Source organism: Odocoileus virginianus, chromosome 8, assembly GCF_023699985.2.
Source record: "Odocoileus virginianus isolate 20LAN1187 ecotype Illinois chromosome 8, Ovbor_1.2, whole genome shotgun sequence".
Lineage (NCBI taxonomy): Eukaryota > Metazoa > Chordata > Mammalia > Artiodactyla > Cervidae > Odocoileus > Odocoileus virginianus.
In genome coordinates this window covers 38902757-38926407 of record NC_069681.1, presented here as the reverse complement: position 1 = coordinate 38926407, position 23651 = coordinate 38902757, and the positions used below count along the sequence as shown (strand labels likewise).

General features: G+C 41.9%; 1 protein-coding gene and 1 non-coding gene across 2 annotated transcripts in view; one reads left to right on the top strand and one right to left on the bottom strand.

Annotated features, from left to right (window-relative positions):
- The window catches only part of LOC110149702 (ATP-binding cassette sub-family C member 4-like), a 326525-nt gene that overhangs the window by 11951 nt on the left and 290923 nt on the right, over nt 1–23651 (top strand). The window lies entirely within an intron of this gene.
- On the bottom strand, nt 19090–19215 carry LOC139036383 (U6atac minor spliceosomal RNA). Its single transcript, XR_011489179.1, has one exon. It is a non-coding gene; the product is annotated as a U6atac minor spliceosomal RNA (small nuclear RNA).

Below are 23651 nucleotides of genomic sequence, written 5' to 3'. Positions count from 1 at the left end.
TGGGGAAGCCCTTCCCCTCAAGTTACTCATGACTTATAGCAATTTGGTAAATTATCCCTCTGTGAATAAAATGAAATAGTTTTCCTTTTTTGAGGTGGGGGGCTGGTTCCTCCAGAAACTGGAGACTTTTGGGTTCTAAGCAGCCTTACTTACTCTGCATATAAGTTAAATTAGCAGGGTGACGATATACAGATTTGATGTACTCCTTTCCTGATTTGGAACCAGTCTGTTGTGCTATGACCAATTCTAACTGTTGCTTCTTGACCTGCATACAGGTTTCTCAGGAGGCAGGTAAGGTGGTCTGATGTTCCCATTTTTAAAGAATTTTCCAGAGTTTGTTGTGATCCACACAGTTAAAGGCTTTAGCATAGTCAATGAAGGGGAAGTGGATGTTTTTCCAGAATTCTCCTGCTTTTTCTATGATCACAGATATTGGCAGTTTGATCTCTGGTTCCTCTGCCTTTTTAAAATACAGCTTGAACATGTGGAAGTTCTTGGTTCAGGTGTTGTCAAAGCCTGACTTGGAGAACTTTGAGCATTATTTTGCTTGTGTGTGAGATGAGTGCAATTGTGTGGGTCTTTGTTTACTTGGCCAATTATCTCATTTCTTTCTTCACACTTGACTGGTCTTTGAAACCTCCCCAAGATTTTGCCAAGATGGATCCCACAGCAGAGGCCTATAGGTGCATGTCTATACTTATTATGGGATGAAGTTCCCTCCCTTTTTGAACTTCAAGGAGCCTTCTATGCATGTGTGGAAGGAAAAGTTTTCCTTGACCTAAGGAGTGGGCACCTTATCTCTTTGCTTTAGCAGAGCTCAGCTTTTACCACTAGCTTTGGCATTGGAGTGCTTGGGTGAGAACAAAGCTTGAATTTGACTTCTCTTGAGAAACACCAGTTGTCTAGCCCGGGGTCCATCTATCTCCCACTTCAAACTGTCCACTTGCAAAGGGAGTACAGCTGTGGAAACTGCCACTGGTGTCAAGACAGACTCTCTGGAGGCTCTTGTCAGAGAAGCTGATGACATGAGGGGGATGTGAATTGCCTGAGGGCTGAGATGGTTTAGGCTTTCAGTAACTAGTGATCATGAATGTATCAGTCAGTTCAGTTCAGTTCAGTCACTCAGTCGTGTCCAACTCTGCGACCCCATGAATCGCAGCATGCCAGGCCTCCTTGTCCATCACAAACTCCCGGAGTTTACTCAGACTCTTGCCCATCGAGTTGGTGATGCCATCCAGCCATCTCATCCTCTGTCATCCCCTTCTCCTCCTGCCCCCAATCCCTCCCAGCATCAGGGTCTTTTCCAATGAGTCAACTCTTCGCATGAGGTGGCCAAAGTATTGGAGTTTCAGCTTCAGCATCAGTCCTTCCAATGAAAACCCAGGACTGATCTCCTTTAGGATGGATTGGTTGGATCTCCTTGCAGTCCAAGGGACTCTCAAGAGTCTTCTCCAACACCACAGTTCAAAAGCATCAATTTTTCGGCGCTTGGCTTTCCTCACAGTGCAACTCTCACATCCATACATGACCCCTGGAAAAACCATAGCCTTGACCAGATGGACCTTTGTTGATAAAGTAATGTCTCTGCTTTTTAATATGCTATCTAGGTTGGTCATAACTTTTCTTCCAAGGAGTAAGCATCTTTTAATTTCATTTTCTGCAGTCACCATCTGCAGTGATTTTGCAGCCCCCCAAAATAAAGTCTGACACTGTTTCCACTGTTTCCCCATCTATTTCCCTTGAGGTGATGGGACCAGATGCCATGATCTTAGTTTTCTGAATGTTAAGCTTTAAGGCAACTTTTTCACTCTCCTGTTTCACTTTCATCAAGAGGCTTTTTAGTTCCTCTTCACTTTCTGCCATAAGGGTGGTGTCATCTGCATATCTGAGGTGATTGATATTTCTCCTGGCAATCTTGATTCCAGCTTGTGCTTCTTCCAGCCCAGCGTTTCTCATGATGTACTCTGCATATAAATTAAATAAGCAGTGTGACAATATACAGCCTGACATACAAATGTTTAATTTCAAACTAGGATTCTTTACATTATTTTCAGAATGCCATATGTATTAATCTTGTTGTTTTTCACTAACAGTCAGAAATCCACATGTTGTAAATGGAAGCTGGGTGAGCTCTCCAGGGCTCTTTCTCTGTTTCCCTTAAGCATTTAGTTTGATGAGTTTTGGCAATTTTATACAATAACTACAGCTCCAAGCAAGATGTAGAACAGAATAAAGGTGCATTAAAATTTACAACTAATTCCTTATAGTGGAATAAATAGTATAACAAGTATAAGTTTACCTCCTGTAGTTTATTCTTGATTTTTTGGATCTTTATAGTCCTGCATCTGGTCAGCCTGAGAAGTGTCAACTAGTGTCCATTCAGGTGTGTCAAGTGGATAATTTGTCTTTCAGAGTCTTCCAGGTGTTCCCCAATGTGTTGACTCCCTTTCTCTGTTGACCCAAAGCACATAGACTATCAGATATTTCTCCAGCAAAGGTGGGTTTATTTGGGATCAGCAGAGAATTGCAATTCAGTGTCTGCAACCATGGTGAGTCACATGCAAGTCCCCAAAGGATAAGGGAAGGAGAACTCTTTTATAGAGGGGAAAGGAAGTTGGGAGGGTTGTTGTGGTCCATAACTTTTTATTGGCTGAATCCTTGAAAGGAAAGAAAAGTCTTTCTTCTTGCTGTTGGACTTTGCTAGTGTTGTAGGTGTGACATCCCACTTCTGGTCTTCTGACTATTTGAGGCTTTATTTACACCTCATTGTCTGTCTCCCAGACTTTGTCTTCTCTGTGGGGTGTGGATCACCTTTATCCTAATCTTGCCTATAGCTTTGTTACTGTAAACAAACTTGTGTGCTTTAAGCACAGTAAGGGTAAAAGAATTTAAGTGTCAGAGTTTGGAGCAGATCAAGGTTTATTGCAGGGCCATGAAAGGAGATGGCTGGCTTCTGCCTTATTCAAACCCCAAAGTCCCCAAAGGGTTTCAGCAGTGTTTTAAAAGGCAAGATGAGGGAGGGACATGGTTGGTTGGTGCAAACTTCTGGTGTCATAATCCTTTGTTCTTGCCGCTATCCATAGGCCATATCCATAGGCCACGAAGTTCTTGTGAACCTCCAACAAGACAAATATTATTCTCTGTTTTGCAATTTTAAAACCTCTGTATGACTGGAAAAGTGCTATATCCTCAAAGGTCAGAGCCTTGAGAATGGGCTGTCCTTTATATTTCAGGCTATAGGCAATGTTCTTAACTCTATTCAAAAGCAATAGAATACAAAGATTAAAGTAAAGGAAACAGATCTAATATGGAGTTCTTCCCTATTACAACTATTTGATGGGGCCAGGGAACCCTGTCCTATCATGAAGATATCTCCATGGATTTCTTCTTTGTGAAAGATAAGCCCCTGCAGACATTTTCTATGTTCCTGTGTCCACCATGGGTGAAGATGGATGCTTGTAGTACAGTGGAAAAGTGTAGGCTACTGAATGACTGGACACTGGTCTTATTTTGGCCCTGCAAATTCTGTGTGGCTACATGTGAGTGAATATCAGCCTTAGCTGGCTTAAATTTAGGAGGATGGGGATGATCTTAATGTATTCACCCATTCCAGGGTTAAGGCCTCATGTTGTTGGGGTTAGGGATACCTGAAGACAGGAAGGTAAGTTTTAGATCCCTATAAAGGTTAAAAGGGCTTCCCTGGTGGCTCAGACAGTAAAGAATTCACCTGCAATGCAGGAGGCCCAGGTTCTATCCCCAGATGAGGAAGATCCCCTGGAGTAGGAAATGACAACCCTCTCCAGTATTCTTGCCTGGAGCATCCTTTGGAAAGAGAAGCCTGGTGGCTGCAGTCCATGGGGTTCAAAGAGTTGGACACACCTGAGCAACTAACACACACACAAAGATTAATGCTTTTAAAAATCTCTTATATTAGGTATGTATCTAGAGATGACATTACTGATAATCACACCTATTGAATGCCTCATGAGGGCTCATAATTTCTGTTACCATTTTTACATATGTCTTATTTAATCCTTAAACATTCCTATGAGGCAAGCATCATATGAATACTTACTTTACAAATAAGGAAATATATGTCCAGAAAGTGGGCAGCTTTTTAGGAGCCTCATAGCTGGGAAGTCTCTGTGCCCTAACTGCAACTCTACTTACATCTTCAGCACACACTGAGACTAGCAGTCCACAGGTTCCTATTTACCTGGCTTTAACTCCTGCAGGTTGAGAGAATATTAAGTGAACATGCTAACTCGATCTAGCAGACATTTAAAAGTCATGTTAGTGACTGAATATACTCTTTATATAGGCATGCATCTGGAGCATGTTTTCCTACTTTATTACAGGTGACTCTTGATTGCTAGGGGGGTTGTTGGCATCCTTATCCATTCAGTCCTGAAGGCATCCAGCTATCAGCTCTCCTTGACTTCTTCACCCTCATCTGCTGACATCAAATCCTATTGATCCAACTTTGGACATGCCCTTGGAGTCACTCATTCATTCAAAACTGTTTCCTGAGTGTGGATGTGTGGGGTCCACAGGGAAGGAAGCTTCTGGAGTTTGTGTTCCCCGCCCCCCCTCCCCCCATCCCTCTTCAGTCCTCACCTAAAACTTTTGGCTTCTCTTATTCCCAATGTGTATTTCTGCTACCAGTCTTTCCCCTAAAACAAACCCATGCCATCACTTGCTTAAAAACCTCTCCCACCTCCTGCTCTCAAGAGTAATTCTTTAGCCCTAGCCTTCAAGGATTCTCCTGAATCTGCTTTCTGATCCTTATCTTCTATCCTTTCTTACACAGTTGCTTTATGATGAGTTGAGGCAGAACTATCCTGTCTTTGGAGGGCTATCAGAGCCAGGATTGGGGTCCTGCCTGCTGAAAGGCATGTCCCTCTGAATGAGTTATTGGATTACTAGGGCCATGGGAGTGAATGCAAGACAGCAGGCCAATGCCCATGTTGTTTTCCCAGCACCATGGCCAGAGGCTCATTTATACAACACTGCGCCCTCATCCTGGTTGGGTAGTACAATGGAGTGGCACCCCATCTGAAGCCAGATTGCCCGAGTACAGATATGACCTCTGCTGCTTACCTGATCATCATACCCCCTCATCAGATGATGAGAGTGAAAGTGAAGTCGCTCAGTCATGTCTGACTCTGTGACCCCATGAACTGTAGCCTACCAGGTTTATCCATCCATGGGATTTTCCAGGCAAGAATATTGGAGTGGGTTGCCATTTCCTTCTCCAGGAGATCTTCCCGACCCAGGGACTGAACCCAGGTCTCCCGCATTGTAGGCAGACGCTTTACCGTCTGAGCCACCAGGGAAGCGTTAAATGAACCAGAGACACTGGTGAAACATTTAAAATAGCGTCTGGCAGGTAAGTAAGTAAGTAAGTAAGTAAGTAAGTAAGTGTTAGTCACTCAGTCGGGTCTGACTCTTTGTGATGCTATGGACTGTAGCCCACCAGGCTCCTCTGTCCATGGGATTCTCCCGGCAAGAATAGTTGAGCTGGTTGCCATTTGTAAATGGTAAATACTGAAAAATAGTTATGCCACCTTCCTTTTATTTCTTAACAATTGTAAGATAACATTTTCTTCTGTAAATTGCCATGGTTTATTTCCCAAATGGATTAAAAATGTAAAATTATGAATCCCATTTCTTACTCATAGGATTATAATCTCTTGTGGTTATGTTGAGGTTGGGGTGAAGAAAAAAGTGGCATCCTGAAATCTGAATTTTTAAACTTGTTTCCTGAGTGATTCAAATGCTAAAAATTTTGGAACCACTTCTCAGGTCTTTCTGAGCCCTCAATGTCCATTTCTATTTTAGACCAAGGGTACTGTTATGGTTCTGATTCTCTGTTGCAGTGAAACTACTTTGTATTATACAATAATGATGGAAAAAAGTCCTTATACACTTGTTCAAACCTATAGAATGTACAACACCAAGAGTGAACTCTAATGCAAACTGTGAACTTTGGCTGATAATGACAGATCAGTGTAGGTTCATTGTTTGTAACAAGTATACCTATCTGATGGGCGTTGTTGATAATGGGGGAGGTTGTGCATATTTGTGGGGCAAGAGTATGTCAACTGAAAGTAAAAACACACAATCTAAAAGTTGAGGATTATGTTTTAGTTAGGTAGACAAAACTGAGGACTTAAAGTCCATGTGGCCTCTCAGATAGCTCTGAGAGATATCTCTGAAGAGGTAAGGAAGGCACCAGGTTATATAGGAGTATCTGCAAAAGAAGACTCCAGGTTGTTGGAACACCAAAAGATTACAGTTAATTAAAGAAAATCAGATACCCAAAGTTAAGGAATTTAGCACTTTTCTATGTCTGGGAAGATGCAAGTGTGGGCCCATTGAAATCATTCCTGTGATATGCACCTCAACAATCTGGGGCTTATATCCTATACTTTCTCTTCTTAAGTCTTCTCAGGGTGTGCCATCAGGGGTGGTGTGGCAGCTGACTGCTAGATGGGGGGTGTTTTGTTCCTATGCTGAGTTCCCTCAGGGCATACTATTGGAACAACTATAATGTAGTGACTTGAGGACTGCAATATCTTTTGTTTACTGATATGGCAGGCAACTTTTTTTTGATAGGTATATGGGAACTCTCTGTACTGCTCAGTGTTGCTGTGACTATATAACTGTGCTAAAAAAAAAAAAAAGTTTGTTGAAAAAAAAGGGTGTATTACTGAAAGCAAGTTTATGTACCTAACACATAGTGAGGTCAAACAGTACTGAAATACTGAAGTTTGAAGCAGAAAAAGGTTTATTGCAGGGGCATGCAAAGAGACAGGTAACTTGTGCCCCTCAAACCCTAAATTTCTCAGAGTTTCAGCAAAGCAATTTTAAAGGTCAGGTAAGGGAAGGGGCATCCAGGGTATATAATCAGCTCATGCAGTTCTCTGATTGATTGATGGTATCACGGATTAACATTATCAATCTTTAAGCTTCAGGAGGCCTAGAGGCTGTATGCTCATAGTATCAAGTAGTTAATATCTTCCTTTGGTGGGAGGGTGGGATGGGGTTCAAATTTGTAAAACAACTCAGGAATGTACATCAGATACTGTTATCTAGGTACTTTAGAGAGGAGCTAAAGCAGAGGATATGGAGGAAGGGCTTGCCCCAGGAAGGCGGCCATGGATCCTGTTTGATTACAATACCCCTTTTCTCATAAGTACTCCTCAATCTTGAGGAAAACAGGTGTTGGACAAGAAAAAGGAATTATTTTTGGATAAAGAGTTTAATCATAAACTCAACAGAGGAACTAGGTTTTAGGGGAACTTGGTTTCAATCTCTAATCCTATCTCAGTTCAGTTCAGTCACTCAGTCGTGTCTGACTCTTTGCGACCCCATGAATCGCAGCACACCAGGCCTCCGTGTCCATCACAAACTCCCGGAGTTTACTCAAACTCATGCCCATTGAGTCGGGGATGCCATCCAGCCATCTCATCCTCTGTTGTCCCCTTCTCCTCCTGCCCCCAATCCCTCCCAGCATCAGGGTCTTTTCCAACGAGTTAACTCTTCGCATGAGGTGGCCAAAGTATTGGAGTTTCAGCTTCAGCATCAGTCCTTCCAATGAACACCCAGGACTGATCTCCTTTAGGATGGACTGGTTGGATCTCCTTGCAGTCCAAGGGACTCTCAAGAGTCTTCTCCAACATCACACCTCAAAAGCATCAATTTTTCGGTGCTTGGCTTTCCTCACAGTGCAACTCTCACATCCATACATGACCACTGGAAAAACCATAGCCTTGACCAGATGGACCCTTGTTGACAAAGTAATGTCTCTGCTTTTTAATATGCTATCTAGGTTGGTCATAACTTTCCTTCCAAGGAGTAAGCATCTTTTAATTTCATTTTCTGCAGTCACCATCTGCAGTGATTTTGCAGTCCCCCAAAATAAAGTCTGACACTGTTTCCACTGTCTCCCCATCTATTTCCCTTGAGGTGATGGGACCAGATGCCATGATCTTAGTTTTCTGAATGTTAAGCTTTAAGGCAACTTTTTCACTCTCCTGTTTCACTTTCATCAAGAGGCTTTTTAGTTTCTCTTCACTTTCTGCCATAAGGGTGGTGTCATCTGCATATCTGAGGTGATTGATATTTCTCCTGGCAATCTTGATTCCAGTTTGTGCTTCTTCCAGCCCAGCGTTTCTCATGATGTACTCTGCATATGAGTTAAATAAGCAGGGTGACAATATACAGCCTTGACGTACTCTTTTTCCTATTTGGAAGCAGTCTGTTGTCCCATATCCAGTTCTAACTGTTGCTTCCTGACCTGCATACAGGTTTCTCAAGAGGCAGGTCAGGTGGTCTGGTATTCCCATCTCCTTCTGAATTTTCCACAGTTTATTGTGATCCACACAGTCGAAGGCTTTGGTGTAGTCAATAAAGCAGAAATAGATGTTTTTCTGGAGCTCTCTTGCTTTTTCAAATATCCAGTGGATATTGGCAATTTAATCTTTGGTTCCTCTGCCTTTTCTAAAACCAGCTTGAACATCTGGAAGTTCTCAGTTCACTTCCAGAATGAGTGAATTTAACTCAGATGACCATTATATCTACTATTGTGGGCAGGAATCCCTTAGAAGAAATGGAGTAGCCATCATAGTCAATAAAAGAGTCTGAAATGCAGTACTTGGATGCAATCTCAAAAACGACAGAATGATCTCTGTTCGTTTCCAAGGCAAACCATTCAATATCATGGTAATCCAAGCCTATGCCCCAACCAGTAATGCTGAAGAAACTGAAGTTGAATGGTTCTATGAAGATCTACAAGACCTTTTAGAACTAACACCCAAAACAGATGTCCTTTTCATTATAGGGGACTGGAATGCAAAAGTAGGAAGTCAGGAAACACCTGGAGTGACAGGCAAATTTGGCCTTGGAGTATGGAATGAAGCAGGGCAAAGGCTAATAGAGTTTTGCCAAGAGAACACACTGGTCATAGCAAACACCCTCTTCCAACAACACAAGAGAAGACTCTACACATGGACATCACCAGATGGTCAACACTGAAATCAGGTTGATTATATTCTTTGCAGCCAAAGATGGAGAAGCTCTATACAGTCAGCAAAAACAAGACCAGGAGCTGACTGTGGCTCAGACCATGAACTCCTTACTGCCAAATTCAGACTTAAACTGAAGAAGGTAGGGATAACCACTAGACCATTCAGGTATGACCTAAATCAAATTCCTTCCGACTATACAGTGGAAGTGAGAAATAGATTTAAGGGACCAGATCTTATAGACAGAGAGCCTGATGGACTATGGACGGAGGTTTGTGACATTGTACTGGAGACAGGGATCAAGACCACCCCATGGAAAAGAAATGCAAAAAGGCAAAATGGTTGTCTGAGGAGGCCTTACAAATAGCTGTGAAATGAAGAGAAGTGAAAAGCAAAGGAGAAAAGGAAAGATATTCCCATTTGAATGCAGCATTCCAAGGAAAACCCAGGGGAGATAAGAAAGACTTCCTCAGTGATCAATGCAAAGAAATAGAGGAAAATAACAGAATGGGAAAGACTAGAGATCTCTTCAAGAAAATTAGAGATACCAAGGGAACATTTCATGCAAAAATGGGCTCAATAAAGGACAGAAATGGTATGGACCTAACAGAAGAAGAAGATATTAAGAAGAGGTGGCAAGAATACACAGAAGAACTCTACAAAAAAGATCTTCATGACCCAGATAATCACAATGGTGTGATCACTTACCTAGAGCCAGACATTCTGGAATGTGAAGTCAAGTGGGCCTTAGAAAGCATCACTACATCAAAGCTAGTGGATGTGATGGAATTCCAGTTGAGCTATTTCAAATCCTGAAAGACGATGCTGTGAAAGTGCTGCACTCAATATGCCAGTAAATTTGGAAAACTCAACAGTGGCCACAGGACTGGAAAAGGTCAGTTTTCATTCCAATCCCTAAGAAAGGCAATCCCAAAGAATGCTCAATCCTATCTCATCCTTCCCCAAATCTTTCAGGGAATGAGGCAATAACTGGTCTGGCCACTTACTGCTGTAATGGGGTGTAGACCTGCCTCAGTTTGGGCACTGGACACCAAATTGGAACTATTCCTGAGTTTCAAGTTTCAAGACTGGATCTGAGTCTTGTGTGATTCAGATCTCAGTCACTTAGTCTGCACTTTTCATGCCAACAGACTCAATTAGAAATAGAGGGAGGAATGACAGCCAGAATAAAATAGTTCTCATTCATTGAGGAATTCAGGAGAAAAGTCTAAAGACCAGTCTGGACCTGGCTCTTTTGGAGAGAGTTATAGCCAGGTAGCTGGTTGTCTATTTTTATCTTTTATAGATTTTAACTTCTGATGTGGTATTAACATATACATAACAGGAGATATTGGTTAGTACATATGTATCCTTTTTCTGCTAATATCTGATTTAAGACAACTGCAGCCATGAAATTAAAAGATGCTTGCTCCTTGGAAGAAAAGTATGACCAACATAGACAGCATATTAAAAAGCAGAGACATTATTTTGCCGACAAAGGTCCGTCTAGTCAAAGCTATGGTTTTTCCAGTAGTCATGTATGGATATGAGAGTTGGGTTATAAAGAAAGCTGAGCACCAAAGAATTGATGCTTTTGAACTGTGATGTTGGAGAAGACTCTTGAGGGTCCTTTGAACTGAAAGGGCATCAAACCAGTAAATGCTCAAGGAAATCAGTCCTGAATGTTCATAGGAAGGACTCATGCTGAAGCTGAAACTCCAATATTTTGGCTGCCTGATGTGAAGAACTGACTCTTTGGAAAAGACCCTAATGCTGGGAAAGATTAAGGGCAGGAGGAGAAGGAGAAGACAGAGGATGAGATGGTCGGATGGCATCACCGACTTGATGGACATGAGTTTGAGTAAGCTCCGGGATTTGGTAATGGACATGGAAGTCTGGTGTGCTGCAGTTCATGGGGTTGCAAATAGTGGGAAACAACTGAGTGACTGAACTGAACTGAGCTGATATGTAAGAACTTAAGTTAAGAACTTCCATTAGGTGCAGCAGGGTATATCCACAGGTTATCTGAGTTTGTTTCATACTTGTCCTTTTCTTTAAGGGAAATTGTATATTGGCATTGTCCATAAGACACCCAGCCCAATTTCTTACTGTTACTAGGCTGGTTATCCTAGCATGGTTTAAAAGGATCCTTTAAATTGAAATGACTACAGCCATGTGTTAACTACATAAATCCATCCCATAGTTGTGGGAGGTTATTTTCTATGACTGAACTATTGCTTGTTGCTCTGATAGACTGCGAGTAACTTTAGAAGAAAACTCATATTTATGGCTGGGTTCAGATAATTATTATTATTTTTAGTTATTATAAAATTGCTTTAGTTCAGTTCTTTCCACATTACAAGCTGGTGATGGGCAATGTCCTGCTGTGCTCCTTACAATACTGATTGGAGCAGGTATTATTAATTGACCAGGCGAGGGAATCCCACCTGGTAATATCAATAGTGGCCTGAACAGAACTATAATTTCTTCCTTCTAGAATAAATTTCCTAAGGGCCAACCAACAAGAGATTTGGAGTGAAGAAATCTACCAGCATAACCCAGAAGTACTGAATATAGGTAGTGACCATAACTCTGAAGTAATTGGATTACTTCAACTCTTTTAAGATTGTGAAATACAGTTGGTTCATAAGAAAGGTGCAAAAAATTATCAAAGTAATTGGTACACATACCTGTTCCAGCATCTTACATCTGTTGTCCACTTAAGATGTTGTTGTCTTCTTATCCTGGTATGGTAGTTTCCCCTCTGAAAAATAAATAAAGGAAAGAAAGTTAGTCACTCAGTCGTGTCTGACTCTTTGTGACCCCATGGACTGTAGTCCACCAGGCTCCTCTGTCCATGGAATCTCCAGGCAAGAATACTGTAGTGGGCTGCCATTTCCTTCTCCGGGGGGGGGGGGGGGGGTCTTTCCAACCCAGGGATCAAACCCAGGTCTCCTGCACTGCAGGCAGACTCTTTACCATCTTAACCATCAGGGAAGCCAGTTTTCCCTCTGAGTGTTATTTACAGGTAATTTTGAGATCAGCAGTCCTCTCTATAGGCCAGTCCAGTATAGAGTACCTGTATAAGTGGAAATGTTAATCCAAGAGTCAATTCTTTTCAGTTCCATTGCGTATGAGCTAATTAAGAGTGGCTGATAAGGGTCTTTTTTTATCTGGGTTGGAAATAGCCCCTTAAATGATGCTCCTTCCAGTATGTATAATCCCTGGCTGCAGGTCATAAGGCATCTGATACTCATCCAAAGGTAGATTAAGCCTCAGAAATATAGACTTAGAATGTCCTTAATAATTCAGTTCAACTTTACAATTATGTAGGATGACAGCAAGGAACTATCTGGGAAGTGAGTCTTAGTACATGCAGACCTCAGTTAATGGAATCAGAATTTGACATCCACTGAAACATAATCTTTCTCTAAAACCCTAATTTTTATCAAAAACAGCTAAATTAAGACGAGCTTTTTTGCAAAATGAGTCTTGTTAATTGAGCATGTTTGTTCCTTTAAATTGGCTGTGCTGCACCTTTTCATAAGGAGTCTCAGACTGAAATTTAAAGGGCCATTCAGGGTTAGGAAAGCCATACCAAGGACTTGTCATAGATTTTACCTTACAAATTTAGGTGAATTTCTCCCTTCTTGAGGTTCCCAAAATACTTTGAGCTTTTTTTCACCTGTTAGGAAGTGGCCTTCCTATTTACCTGATAAAGCTGTTGGGAACCTGAGAGTTTCCAATCTCTGGAGAGATCAGGTAAAGAGAAAAGGTAAATGTTTCAACTGTGCTTACAAAGGTATACTTTACCAAATTGATAGAAGTCATAACTGGCTTAAGAGGAAAGTTTCCTCTCAGGTGTGGTTCTTTTTCCTTGGTCTTTGTCTTACCATAGTAAAAAATTAAAATGACAAACCAGGAAAGCTCATACAGGCAGGATTTATTAAACAAGTGACATGAAATATACTCTTGAGATGTGAGGGTGGACTGACGCTCATAGAAGTGGTCCCACCCTATTTCAGGCTTTCCTTTCTATGTCCTTTGTCCCCCAAACAGATCCCAGAACCTGATTTTTTTCTGTCTCATGTCAAACAGGGAGCTTCCCAGGTGGCACTAGTGGTAAAGAACCTATCTGCCAATGCAGGAGATGTAAGAGATGTGGATTCAATCCCTGGGTTGGGAAGATCCCCTGGAGGAAGGCATAACAACCCACTCCAGTTTTCTTGCCGGGAGAATTCCATGGACAGAGGAACCTGGTGGGCTACAGTGCATAGGGTTGAAAGAGTCGGGCACCACTGAAATGACGTAGCATGCACTCATGCATGTCAAACAGGCCTTGTACCTTAGGCCAGCCCGGGAAGGGGGAGTGTTGGGTGTGTTTTTCCTGCCAAAGATTTTTACTCTGTGCTGGGGATTTTCTCTTTGTTCTGTTTTTTGAAGGGTATTTCATATCTTTGTCTACCTTTTAGCTGCCACTGTTTAACTGCCATTCTGGACTCTTTATTCTAATTACCGAACATTCCTCCCTCAAGAGATGGGAGGCCCAGTTATTTGGGAATAGGGGCACTGATGTCTCTCTGGCTACTTCTTCTTGAGTTGTGATGACAAGGGGTGTTGGGCCTTTCTTATTAGCCTCAAGCTTCAGGGACATTATGGTGGCATCCAGCTAGGGGCAAGTGGTAGATATTTTCTGTGGTCAGGTGTAGTTCTACATATCCTCGTTGAATTAACTCTGCATTTTGTAGCTTGCTGACCTGGGCGGAGACAAAACAGGTTAGATAATTGATAACACATGAAGCAATCATAAGTAGTATTAATATGGTGATAACGGGTTTTAATAGGGGCACCAGCCAATTCCAAATCCTTCTTTACCAGGAGAGGAATTCCCCAAAGAGATATCGTAGCCATCCTGAGGATTCTCTAGCTCATTCTTTAAGATCCAGTAGGATCTAAATGGTTTCCTTGAGGACTGTGAGACTTTTTTCAATGCTGGAGATGTTTACCCAGAAGAAACATGTCTCATTTAAGATGGCACAAGCCCCTCCTTGTTCAGCCTTCAGGAGATATACTGCCCTCCTATTTTGGAGTTTAACCTCTGTCAAGCTGTTAATGGATTTCGTTGGGCTTCTAAGGCCAATACTGTGGCTTTTTATCCCTGCTGCATCATCACTGAAAAATTTATGATTTCTCTTTCCAAGTGAGGAATTTCCCTAGATCAGATAAGGCCCCCAATAATATTGTGTCCAATTCTGGGGTCCTCCAAGATAGGGCTATATTGGTAGCTGAGGTGTCCAAATCTCTCAGGAGAGAGGTTATATGAAGGGAAATTCTGCCTTGCTATTCAGTTATTCAGTTGTGTCCAACTCTTTGTGACCCCATGGACTACAGCACACCAGGCTTCCCTGTCCTTCACCAGCTCCTGAAGTTTGCTCAAACTCCTGTCCATTGAGTCAGTGATGCCATCCAACCATCTTGTCCTCTGTCGTCCCCTTCTCCTGCTTTCAATCTTTTCCAGCATCAGGGTTTTTCCCAATGAGCTGGCTCTTCCTATCAGGTGACCAAAGCACTGGAGCTTCAGCTTCAACATCCATCCTTCTAATGAATATTCAGGATTGATTTCCTTTAGGATTGACTGGTTTGATCTCCTTGCAGTTCAAGGGACTCTCAAGAGTCTTCTCCAACACCACAGTTCAAAAGCATTAATTCTTCAGCATTCAACCTTCTTTATGGTCCAATTTTCACATCCATACATGACTATAGGAAAAACCATAGCTTTGATTAGATGGATTTTTTGTAGGTAATACTGTCTCTGCTTTTTAATATGTTGTCTAGGTTTGTCATAGCTTTTCTTCCAAGGAGCAAGTGTCTTTTAATTTCATGGCTGCAGTCACCATCTGCAGTGATTTTGGAGCCCAAGATAATGAATTCTGTTATGGTTTCCTTTGTTTCCCCATATGTTTGCCATGAAGTAATGGGAGCAGATGCCATGATCTTCGGTTTTTGAATGTTGAGTTTAAGCCAGTTTTTTCACTCTCCTCTTTCACTTTTGTCAAGAGGCTCTTTAGTTCCTCTTGGCTTTCTGCCGTAAGTGTGGTGTCATCTGCATATCTGAGGTTATTGATATTTCTCCTTGCAATCTTGATTCCATCTTGTGCTTCACCCAGCCCAGCATTTCACATGATGTACTCTGCATATAAGATAAATAAGCAAGGTGACATTATACAGCCTTGACATACTCCTTTCCTAATTTGGAACCAGTTCATTGTTGCATGCCTGGTTCTAACTGTTGCTTCTTGACCTGCACACAGGTTTCTCAGGAGGCAGGTAAGGTGGTCTGGTATTCCCATTTCTTTAATAATTTTCCACAGTTTTTTGTGATCCACACAGTCAAAGGCTTTATCATATTCAAGGAAGCAGAGTTAGATGTTTTTCTGGAATTCTCTTGCTCTTTCTGTGATCCAACAGATGTTGGCAATTTGATCTCTGGTTCCTCTGCCTTTTCAAAATCCAGCTTGAACATCTGGAAGTTCACAATTCACGTACTGTAGAAGCCTGGCTTGGAAAATTTTGAGCATTATTTTGCTAGCATGTGAAATAAGTGCAATTGTGTGGCAGTTTGAACATTCTTTGGCATTGTCTTTCTTTGTGATTGGAATAAAAACTGATCTTTTCCAGTCCTGTTGCCATCCCTGAATTTTCCATATTTGCTGGAATACAGCACTTTAACAGCATCATCTTTTAGGATTTGAAATAGCTCAACTAGAATTCCATCACCTCCACTAGCTTTGTTCATAGTGATGCTTTGTAAGCCCCATGTGACTTCACACTCTAGGACTTTGCATTCTTCTTAGAACAGCTCAAAGCATAATCTCATAAGGCCTCCACTAGGATAGAGCCTAGGTTTGGAATTTCTCCCGAGGTGGCCTTAACTTCTTGGGTGGTAAGGAATCTTACTCGTGGAGCGACTTCAACAATTGGACAGTCTTTGCCAAGTTAGAAGTGTGATATACAAGTTTTCTTCCACATAGGAAATAGTATCCAATCCCTATTTAGGATAATGTGGTAGGAGTCTGGCAGGCAGGATGAGTGATGATCACCAAAAGAGGATGTTTTGAAAGGCCAGAGATAAACTGTTGTCTTTTATAAGTGTATACTTGACTCAGTAGTTTGTCCAGGTGGTCTTAGTTGAGGAGGCTGGGGACTTGTAGGTAATAATGACTCCTGGGATTATAATCTAAAGTTCCATCTGATCTTCCTCCCAAGGCCAGGTTACTTGTGGGATAGAGGTTTATATATCTACCCGTAAACCAGGTTAGGTTGTTGTTGTTTGGGAAGCTGTATTATTGACAATATATTCTAAGCTATAGAGTATATTTGTTTTATTTCTATTTGGTCCTGTTGAGATCTTGGAGATCTCAGGTAAGAGCTTGTCCAATCAGATGGGGACTATCAGTTGAATCCCTGAGGTAATACTGTCCAGGTTGTTTGTTAACATGACAGGGCATGAAACAAATGCCTAATCTGTAGACAGGCAGGACATTGGCCAAACTGTCCAAATCATGGCAAGACTCCTAAAACAGCTTGCCACAAATGCCATCCGTCAGGACACTGGGTGGCACTCTGCCCTGGGGACCCAAGAGCCTCAGGGTCAAGTACCAAACCTTCCTTCACAATGGTTCAACAGGACTGAAGCAACCTGCTCCAGCCAGCCCACGTGTCACAGATAACCATCATGGGGCTGGAGCCAAGAGTGGAAGTGGATGTGGCAGGTAGGTCCAAGAATTTCTTGGTTGACCCAGGGGCTACCTACTGTGTCCTGACCTCCTACTCTGGAGCCTTCTCCTCCTAAACCTGTACTATTTTGGGTGCTATGGGAAAAACAATTAGAAAAAGATTCACCTGAGCACTTCTTTGTTGCTGGGATGGATAGATATTTTCCCATCAGTTTCTGGTGGTCCCTGAGTGCCCTACACTCTTATTGGGAAGAGATATACTCACCACACTGGGAACCACCTTTATGATTCAAAGTTTTCAGCCCCTAGGGCTCTGCAGCTCCTGGTTACTGCTGAGGAACCCATTATAGCCTCTCCAGTTGGGAAAAAAAAACTTTGAGAGGACAAAATTAACCCCCAGGTGCAGGACCAGGGAACTCCTGGACGAGCTCACTGAGCTGGACTGGTTGTCATTGTCCTGAGACCCCAGTCAGTTTCCAAATCAGAAACAATACCGCCTCAGAAGAGAAGCTCAGGGAGGACTACAGCCTCTAATAAATAAATGCCTTGCCTGTGGGCTATTGGTCCCACCAATTCACCATGTAACACCTCGGTCCTCCCTGTAAAGAAAAAGGATGGAATGGAATCTGGTGTGTGGTTCAGGATCTCCAGATCATAAACGAGGCTTAGTCACCCTCCACCCCTCAGTGCCCAATTCCTATGAGAAATCTCACCGCATTGCAAGTGGTTTACTCTCCTGGATCTGAAGGACACTTTCTTTTGCACACCACTGGCTGAGAAATACTTTTTTGCCTTCTAGTGGGAGGCTCCAGGACAAAAACACCAACAAATGACATGGACAGTATTACCTCAGGGATCCAACTGATAGTCCACATCTGATTGGACAAGCTCTTAGCTGAGATCTTCTAGATCTGAACCTAATAGAAATAAAACCAAATAGAACCAAATAGGACCAAATATAAATAAAACAAATACACTTTATAACTTAGAGCTATAGAGTATTTCTCAGCCAGTGGTGTGCAAAAGTCTGGCTCTTGTGGTCCAAATTCCCCTCCAGTTTCAATCAAGGGACATACTTGGGCTGGCTCTTATGGAAGGAGTGCTCCGGGGTATGGGAGCAATTTTGGATATAAGTGAAAAGAAGCACCAGAGGACTCAGAACTCAGAACTCACATGTTTGATTTCCGAATATTGAAGAATCTTTGCATCCCTGGGATAAAGCCCACTTGGTCGTGATGTATGATCTTTTAAGTATGTTGTTGGATTCTGTTTGCTACAATTTGTTGAGGAGTTTTGCATCTTTGTTCATCGGTGATATTGTCCTGTAGTTTTCTTTTCTTTTTTTTTCCATTTATTTTTATTAGTTGGAGGCTAATTACTTTACAACATTGCAGTGGTTTTTGTCATACATTGAAATGAATTAATCATGGATTTACATGTATTCCCTATCCCAGTCCCCCCTCCCACCTCCCTCTCCACCCGATCCCTCTGGGTCTTCCCAGTGCACCAGGCCTGAGCACTTGTCTCATGCATCCAACCTGGGCTGGTGATCTGTTTCACCCTAGATAATATACATGTTTTGATGCTGTTCTCTTGAAACATCCCACCCTCGCCTTCTCCCACAGAGTCCATAAGTCTGTTATATACATCTGAGTCTCTTTTTCTGTTTTGCATATAGGGTTATTGTTACCATCTTTCTAAATTCCATATATATGTGTTAGTATACTGTAATGGTCTTTATCTTTCTGGCTTACTTTGCTCTGTATAATGGGCTCCAGTTTCATCCATCTTATTAGAACTGATTCAAATGAATTCTTTTTAATGGCTGAGTAATATTCCATGGTGTATATGTACCACAGCTTCCTCATCCATTAGTCTGCTGACGGGCATCTGGGTTGCTTCCATGTCCTGGCTATTATAAACAGTGCTGCGATGAACATTGGGGTGCACGTGTCTCTTTCAGATCTGGTTTCCTCAGTGTGTATGCCCACAAGTGGGATTGCTGGGTCATATGGCAGTTCTATTTCCAGCTTTTTAAGAAATCTCCACACTGTTTTCCATAGTGGCTGTACTAGTTTGCATTCCCACCAACAGTGTAAGAGGGTTCCCTTTTCTCCTCACCCTCTCCAGCATTTATTGCTTGTAGACTTTTGGATAGCAGCCATCCTGACTGGTGGGTAATGGTACCTCATTGTGGTTTTGATTTGCATTTCTCTGATAATGAGTGATGTTGAGCATCTTTTCATGTGTTTTTTTGCCATCTGTATGTCTTCCTTGGAGAAATGTCTGTTTAGTTCTTTGGCCCATTTTTTGATTGGGTCATTTAAAAACAGTGGTTAGATGCCACGAAGTAGGTGGCAATGCCTTAACCATATGCGTGTTGTCAGGCCCGAGAGCCTCTTCCATCCTTGTCAAGGGGAGTGCTAACCTTCTCTCCTTTCATACAACACTGTCCTGTAGTTTTCTTTTCTTTCTTTCTTTCTTTCTTTTTTTTGGTGGCATCTTTGTCTGGTTTTGGTATTAGGGTGATGGTGGCCTCATAGAATGAGTTTGGGAGCTTACCTTCCTGTGCAATTTTCTGGAAGAGTTTAAATAGGATAGGTATTAGCTCTTCTCTAAATTTTTGGTCGAATTCACCTGTGAAGCCATCTGGTCTTGGGCTTTTGTTTGTTGGAAGATTTTTGATTACAGTTTCAATTTCTGTGCTTGTGATGGGTCTGTTAAGATTTTCTGTTTCTTCCTGGTTCAGTTTTGGGAGGTTATACTTTTCTAAGAATTCGTCCATTTCTTCCAAGTTGTCCATTTTATCATCATATGGTTGCTGATAGTAGTCTCTTATGATCCTTTGTATTTCTGTGTTGTCTGTTGTGATTTCTCCATTTTCATTTTTAATTTTGTTGATTTGATTCTTCTCCCTTTTTTTCTTGATGAGTCTGGCTAATGGTTTGTCTATTTTATTTATCTTCTCAAAGAACCAGCTTTTAGTTTTGTTGATTTTTGCAATAGTCTCCTTTGTTTCTTTTTCATTTATTTCTGCCCTAATTTTTATGATTTCTTTCTTTCTACTAATCCTGGGGTTCTTCATTTCTTCTTTTTCTAGTTGCTTTAGATATAAAGTTATGTTATTTATTTGATTTTTCCCTTGTTTCTTGAGGTAAACTTGTATTGGTATGAACCTTCCCCTTAGCACTGCTTATACTGAATCCCGTAGGTTTTGGGTTGTGGTGTTTTCATTTTCATTCGTTTCTATGCATATTTTGATTTCTTTTTTGATTTCTTCCGTGATTTGTTGATTATTCAGCATTATTCATGTTGTTTAGCCGCCATATGTTTGTATTTTTAATAGTTTTTTTCTTCCTGTAGTTGACATCTAATCTTACCTCATTGTGATCAGAAAAGACGCTTGAAATGATTTCAATTTTTTTGAATTTATCAAGGCTACATTTATGGCTCAGGATATGATCTATACTGGGGAATGTTCTGTGTGCACTGAGAAAAAGGTGAAATTCATTGTTTTGGGGTGAAATATCCTATAGATATCAATTAGGTCTAACTGGCCCAGTGTATAATTTAAATTTCGTGTTTCCTTGCTAATTTGGTTGATCTATCCATAGGTGTGAGTGGGGTATTAAAGATTCACACTATTATTGTGTTATTGTTAATTTCCCCTTTCATACTTGTTAACATTTGCCTTATGTATTGAGGTGCTCCTATGCTGGGTGAATATATAATTGTCATATCTTCTTCTTGAACTGATCCTTTGATGATTATATATTATCCTTCTTTGTCTCTTTTCACAGCCTTTATTTCAAAGTCTATTTTATCTGATATGAGTATTGCTACTCCTGCTTTCTTTTGGTCTCGATTTGTGTGAAATATCTTTTTCCAGTTCTTTACTTTCAGTCTGTATGTGTCCCTTGTTTTGAGGTTGGTCTCTTTTAGACAGCATATATAGGGGTCTTTTTTTGTATCCATTCGGCCAGTCTTTGTCTTTTGGTTGGGGCATTCAATGCATTTACATTAAGGTAATTATTGGTAGGTATGAATGAACTCCTCATGTGAAGAATTGACTCATTGGAAAAGACCCTGATGCTGGGAGGGATTGGGGGCAGGAGGAGGAGGGGACGACAGAGGATGAGATAGCTGCATGGCATCACCGACTTGATGGGCATGAGTTTGACTAAACTCCGGGAGTTTGTGATGGACAGGGAGGCCTAGTGTGCTGCAATTCAGGGGGTCGCAAAGAGTTGGACACGACTGAGTGACTGAACTGAACTGAACTGAACTGATGATCCTGTTGCCATTTACTTTGTTGTTTTGGGTTTGAGTTTATAAACCTTTTCTGTGTTTCCTATCTAGAGAATATCCTTTAGCATTTGTTGTAGAGCTGGTTTGGTGGTGCTGAATTCTCTCAGCTTTTGCTTGTTTGTAAAGCTTTTGATTTCTCCTTCATATTTGAATGAGATCCTTGCTGGGTATAGTAATCTGGGTTGTAGGTTTTTCTCTTTCATCACTTTAAGTATGTCCTGCCATTCCCTTCTGGTCTAAAGGGTTTCTATTGTAAGATCAGCTGTTATCCTAATGGGGATGTTAGTTGTTGCTTTTCCCTTGCTGTTTTTAATATTTGCTCTTTGTGTTTGATCTTCACTAGTTTGATTAATATGTGTCTTGGGGTGTTTTGCCTTGGGTTTATCCTGTTTGGGACTCTCTGGGTTTCTTGGACTTCAGTAACTATTTCCTTCCCCATTTTATGGAAGTTTTCAACTATTATCTCCTCAAGTATTTTCTCATGAAAAGTGAAAGTGAAAGTGAAGTTGCTCAGTCGTGTCTGACTCTTCCCAACCCAATGAACTGTAGCCTACCAGGCTCCTGCATCCATGGAATTTTCCAGGCAAGAGTACTGGAGTGGGTTGCCATTTCCTTCTCCAGGGGATTTTCCCAACCTAGGGATCAAACCCGGGTCTCCTGTATTGCAGGCAGATGCTTTACCATGGTCTTTCTTTTTGTCTTCTTCTTCTGGGACTCCTATGTTTCAAATGTTGGGGAGTTTAACATTGTCCCAGAGGTCTCTGAGGTTGTCCTCATTTCTTGTAATTCTTTTTTCCTCTCTGCTTCATTTATTTCCACCCTTCTATCTTCCACCTCACTTATACTATCCTCTGCCTCAGTTTTTCTACTGTTGGTTCCCTCCAGAGTGCCTTTGATCTCAGTTATTGCATTATTGATTATTGATAGACTCTTTTTTACTTCTTCTAGGTCCTTGTTAAAGATTTCTTGCATCTTCTCCATCTTTGTCTCTAGTCCATTTATGTGTAACTCCACTTTGTTTTCAAGATTTTGGATCATCTTTACTGTCATTATTCTGAATTCTGTTTCAGGTAGACTCCCTATCTCCTCTCCTTTGTTTGGCTTGGTGGGCATTTATTATGTTCCTTTACCTGCTGTATATTTCTCTGCCTTTTCATTTTGTTTAGATTGCTGTGTTTGGGGTGGCCTTTCTGTAGGCTCAAAGTTTGTGGTTCCTCTTTATTGTGGAGCTTGATCCCTGTGGGTGGGAAGTACTAGAGGCTTGTCAAGGTTTCCTGGTTAGGGGAGCTTGCTTCTGTGTTCTGGGGGGTGGAGTTGTTTTTTTTCACTCTGGAGTTCAATGAAGTGTCCAGTAGTGAGTTTTGGGGTGTCTATGGGTTTGCTTTGCCATTCCCTTCTCCAGTGGACCACATTCTGTCAGGTCTCCACCATGACCTGTCCGTCTTGGGTGGCCCCACACAGTGTGGCTTAGTTTCATTGAGTTAGACAAGGCTCTGGTCCGTGTGATCAGATTGGCTAGTTTTCTGTGATTATGGTTTCAGTGTGTCTGCCCTCTGATGCCCTCTTGCAACACCTACTGTCTTACTTGGGTTTCTCTTAGCTTGGACGTGAGGTATCTCTTCACGGCTGCTGCAACAAAGCCCAGCTGCTGCTCCTTACCTTGGATGAGGTCACCCCTCCTGACCTTGAATGTGGAGTACCTGCTCACGGCCCTCCTGTGCCCACGCAGCAGATGCTCCTTGGATGTGGGGTTGCTCCTCTCGGTTGCCACCCCTAACCTCGAATGAGGGGTAGCTCCTCTCGGTCGCCGCCTCTGACCTCAAACGTGGGATAGCGCCTCTCGGTCACTCCTGCACCATTGCAGCCTGGCGCTCTTGGTCACCTCCCCTGACCTTGGGCGTGGGGTAGCTCCTCTTGGCCGCGCTTCTGCAAGGTCCGTCGCAGCCACCGTGCTTCTGTGTGGTCGGTTGCAGCCGCTAGGCTTCTGCTTCAGTATTCTTGCCTTGAGAACCCCATGAACAGGATGAAAAGGCAAAATATAGGATACTGAAAGGGGAACTCCCCAGGTCGATAGGTGCCCAATATGCTACAGGAGATCAATGGAGAAATAACTCCAGAAGGAATGAAGGGATTGAGCCAAAGCAAAAACAATACCCACTTGTGGATGGGACTGGTGACAGAAGCAAGGTCCAATGCTGCAAAGAGCAATATTGCATAGGAACCTGGAATGTTAGGTCCATGAATCAAGGCAAATTGGAAGTGGTCAAATGAGATGGCAAGAGTGAACATTAACATTCTAGGAATCAGCGAACTAAAATGGACTGGAATAGGTGAATTTAACTCAGATGACCATTATATCTACTACTGTGGGCAGGAATCCCTTAGAAGAAATGGAGTAGCCATCATAGCCAACAAAAGAGTCCAAAATGCAGTACTTGGATGCAATCTCAAAAACTACAGAATGATCTCTTCATTTCCAAGGCAAATCATTCAATATCATGGTGATCCAAGCCTATGTCCCAACCAGTAATGCTGAAGAAGCCAAAGTTGAACAGTTCTATGAAGACCTACAGGACCT